The sequence below is a fragment of the Bos taurus genome, unplaced genomic scaffold (assembly GCF_002263795.3).
Source record: "Bos taurus isolate L1 Dominette 01449 registration number 42190680 breed Hereford unplaced genomic scaffold, ARS-UCD2.0 Super-Scaffold_1723_ScbfJmS_2085, whole genome shotgun sequence".
Classification (NCBI taxonomy): Eukaryota; Metazoa; Chordata; class Mammalia; order Artiodactyla; family Bovidae; genus Bos; species Bos taurus.
This window is the reverse complement of record NW_020192292.1, coordinates 6,032,939-6,037,962: the sequence shown is the minus strand read 5'-3', so window position 1 is coordinate 6,037,962 and position 5,024 is coordinate 6,032,939.

The following is a 5,024-nucleotide window of genomic DNA, read 5'->3' as shown; positions in this document are numbered from 1 at the left end:
GTCTAAGTCAGCTGTGCCTGGTCTAGTCCACTGCAGCAGCCTCCGAAAGACTCCCACTACCTCCAGTGGGGCTCCCGCTTTGATCCATTCTTCACCTCCTTATAGCTGGAGTCAGCTAATTAAAACATTATCTTACTGAAAACCTGCTATTGGCTTAACATTGTTATTACAAAAATGTTTCAACACTTTCTTTTTTTTTTTTTTTACCATGAACAGGTAGGCCTGGAAGGGGCTGCCCCCTTCCTATCTCTTCAGTCTCAGCTTTACTCACTCCTTCCATCATGTGCTCTGCTTCAGACATGCTGGCCTTCAGGTAATGTACTAGAACCTACTGGATTATCTCCTTATACCTGCTCATCCATCTTTGGGGAAGGTTCCTTTTATACACCCTTGCCTAAATAGCTCTTCATTCTTCATATTCATTTCTGATATCTCACCTCAAGTCTCACTTCTTTGGGTTGTGAAATTCCATCAGTGGATTTCACCAACACTCCAGGTGAGGTCAGGTCTCTCAAAACATGTACTTTTTCTTCATAGCACCCACCATGCTTGTTACGTAGTAAGTTCAATACCTCTTTGGTGAATGCGTGAAGCATCTGATTGAGGTCTGTCTTCTTGACTAGATGGGAAGCTCCAAGAGCATCACTACTGCCATCTGTTAGATGGAGGAAGTAGATACAGGACTTGGATTCAATCTCTCCTAAATCCCTCCTGTTCCCCAGACTTTACCTTCCCACTCTGCCTTACTCCTCTGCTCCTCTGCCCCCACCTGTCAGAACAGTGGCCCTCTTCCAACAGACACTGCCTAATTCCACTGGTAGCTCAAGGGGTGCTATTCCCAGTTTCACCTAGTCACTCACTGGCAATTACTCCTTGTCTAGGGACAGCCTTCATCAGGGGCAGAAGCAGCAGTTACCCGTTAGTACCTCAAAAACCGTCATCAGGACATTGTTACTTCCCATTAAGGATAGCTCTCTCCATGCAGTCCTCTTTTTAAATGCCCACAGGTCCATTACAGGGAAGGTAACATTTGCTCAGTCCAACCCTCAGTCAACATGTTTGACTGCACACTCTTCACCTGGCTCAGAGTTGATTGAGGTGCTCATACGATTAAATGGAAGAAAGAACTGAAATCAGAGAGAATGGATGAGAAAGAAAAGGCTCTCAATTTGGCCACAGGCTGAATCTGACTTTCTCTTCTGGCAAATGTCCCCATGAATTTGTAATGGATAACTTCATGTTAAACAGGTACATACCTGAATATTAAATTACCTATCCCAAAACAACGGCAAATGGTATGTATGTATCTCCCCAGTTATAAGGTTGGCCAAAAAACTCATTCACATTTTTCCATAAGATGTTATGGAAAAAACAGTTTGGCCAACCCAATACCTTCATTTACATAGCTTGAATCTATAATGACAAGCAAACATTCCTCGTAAGAAAAAGTGCTCTCTGATGATTATTTTGTTATTCTTGTTGTTCAGTCACTAAGTCATGTCCAGCTCTTTGTGACCCTATGGACTGCAGCCCACTATCCTTCATTATCACCTCCCCAGTAGAAAGAACATTACACTTTTCTGGTCACCTAATACCAAAGCACTCTATAGGCCATTAGTGCATTCTGGATTAGAAAACCCAAAGTGTGTAGAATGGGGATTTGTGATCTGAAAGGGAAAGTGAAAGTTGCTCAGTCGTGTCCGACTCTCTGCGACTCCGTGGACTATATAGTCCATGGAATTCCCCCAGGCCAGAATACTGGAGTGGGTAGCCTTTCCCTTCTCCAGGGCATCTTCCCAACCCAAGGATGGAACCCAGGTCTCCCACATTGCAGGTGGATTCTTTTACGAACTGTGCTGTCAAGGAAGCCCTTTTGTGATTTGAATGTGGCCTAATTATCACATGGTCAAACACAATCAGTGCAATCACTGGAATAAATGTAATGGTATGGAAGCGTAATTTGCACTCATGTGGATACCGAATATTTACCTGAAGCAGCATCTGTTTTTCAAGTTCACCAGAACCAAAAAAGGAAAGGGAACGGAACCCACCATGGTGGGAAGGGAAGAACCCACCATCTTCGGCAAGTACAGAGATTGATGAGTTTGATTCCACACCAATCTGACTACTTCAGAGGTGAAAAAGAATCTGGACTCTGATTCTCACCTGGGAACCCGGGAGGAGAAAATTTCCACTTTTCCTCAGGGCCCTGACCTGATCTTTTGACAACTCTGAAAACTCAAAGCCTGGAAGGTGGTGAGGTCATTGGCCCAGGTAACAAATTGTGCTTGTGAGGTCTGCCCAGAAGTATCAGAGGATGACCTCAGCCCATGAGAAAACAGTGTCTGGCACAGGGGTGTTGATTTGACGACATGGAAGAGGAGAAAGAATGGTCTTCTGAAATGTGCAGATTTGAAGAGGTGGGTTGTGTGGTAAATGGCAGGATTGTTTTCCTGTCACCGCTGCACCTGAGCTGTTGCTGGGCGGAATCGATTTCTTATGCCTACAAAAGGATAGGACCAGTGTTGATTGCTGACTGGGCCCTGGGGACACAGCTTCAATCAAGGTGCATTGATTCAACAAGGAATGGCATTGTTTTCCTAGTAGGATCCAGCTTGCCCACTTGGCCGACCCCTTGGTGATCCCTTATTTAAAAAGGCAGGAGGCATCTCTGAAACTTTAATATGCAACTTTTACGAAAACAATACAGGACTGAAAATGTAAAAGCATCATCATTTGCCTGTGCTGTTTTTAGTATTTGATTCAAGTGCATGTAAACTGTGAACTATCTCAAATGTATGGTTCAAGCAGAGGTCACCAGGAGATGACTTAGTTGAGCTGAAGGATGTTTAAATAAATTAATGGTGTTGAGGACCACACAGTTGATAACCACCAATGATTCATTCAATTCATCATTTCAATAATTAAGATCAACTGTGAAAAACATTGGATCCATTCAGTGGAAAAAAGAACCTGAGAGAACACACAGCCCATTCCTGACATTATAAGTGATCTCTAAGCCCAACACCACTAATGTTCCTTGAGAACTTACATGAATTGATCACAATTAGCTATTTTGCCTTCTTTACAAAGATTAGCAGATGGCCCTTCAACTGTGCTCAGTAATTAGCTCCCATCTTTAACTCCTACGTGCATCAAGGAAGGATGGACAGAAAATGTGACTTAGAGTCAGACAGGTCTGGATTCAAATCCTGATTTCACCGCTTATGGCTACATGACTGTGAGCAAAACATCATGAGGACGGTTTCATAGACTGTCACAAGGATGGAAAGAAAGCATCAGTAAAAATGCCTGGCATATGGTATTAATAAATGCAATGGTACCTCCACTTAAAAAGCCACTGGAACAGAATTAAAATAAAGATTATCAATGCAACATTTCTTACTGATTAGTTTAAAACAATAATGTTTGCAGAAGTGTAGGTTCCTTTAGAAATCAAACCCACCTTTGAATGCCACGGGGAATTTTTACTCCTGTATCTAGACATACTGGGCCACCTCATTGCAGAACAGAAAGCAGTATTAGGCAACTCAACTCTTAGAGTAGGGACCATGTTTCATGGTCTTTGGGTCTCCAGTACCTAGGCACAGTGCCAGGAACAGCATCAATACTCAATATATACACCACATGCCTACATATATACATACATAGCTTTATGAAGTGGCATCATAGCATGGAATCTTAAACCAGCCTTTAAAACAGATTTGAAGCAGATGCTTCACTTTTCATTTTAAAAGCTATATTTTAAGAACGTTTTAGAGACAGATTCTCAGTGGGGATAGAACTCCAGATAACCTGTGAACTTCTTAAAATGGAGATGCCTAATCACTACCTGTGAGTCAATAATAGTAAGCACTCAAATAGGAGATGTATTTTTTACCTACGTACTGTCCCTGTACATAAACTCATTCACCCCTTTCAACAACCATATGAAGGCAGTGCTAACATTTTACCCATTTGACAACAAAGTGACGGGAACCCGGAGAGGGTAAGTGATTTGCCAAGAGCACGTGACTAGCACCAAAGTCCATGTGACCGCCTCCATCTACCTGATATACCTGAACAACACCCATAAGGCTGCAGCTTGTGCATTTCTCTTTCTTTTCTTAAGTTTCCAACAATGGCTCTGATTGATATGCCTAGTTAATAGTCAGGTAATCAAGGAATGACTAGATAAAAAACATGCAAAGGAGGGACTTCCCTGGTAGTGCAGTGATTAAGACTTAACCTTCCAATGCCAGGGGTGCAGATCTGATTCCTGGTCAGGGAGCTAAGATCCTACATGCCTGTCAGCCAGGAAATCAAAGCATAAACAAGCAATACTGTAACAATTCAATAAAGACTTTTAAAGTGAAGTGAAGTCGCTTAGTCGTGTCCGACTCTTTGAGACCCCACGGACTGTAGCCTATCAAGCTCCTCGGTCCATGTGATTTTCCAGGCAAGAATACTGGAGTGGGTTGCCATTTCCTTGTCCAGACTTTAAAAGTGGTCCACATTAAAAAAAAAAAAAAAATTAAAAACATGCAAGAGAAAGAAAAGGAAACCAAATGGCCCAGACCATTAGGACAGTTCTCCAAATCCAAATAGCAGTATGTGAAATAACCTATCCCTGAGACTCAAGCAGAGATTAGACCTTCACAAGGCTACAAATCACCTTTACAAGCTTTTGAACTCTTCCGCCACTATTGGCTCACCCTAAACAATCTGTCACCACATAGCAAGTATGGCCCGGCTGTTTCCAGAAGGGCACATTGTATGAGTCATACATGACTTAGTGAATAAACAAACAAAAAATAAAGTCATCAGTCCACCAGGCCTGATAGATGGGATTGTTAAGGACAATGGCATGTTCTATGAGGTATCCTAACTTACCTACCAAGAATAGATGTTATTAGCAGTTAATATTGTCTATTCTTTTCCCAGCTGAATTTTTAAAGACTGTGGAAAGTGATGTAAACCTCAATGTTATTGCAGAATCAAGAAGCAACTACCTCCCTAGTTCC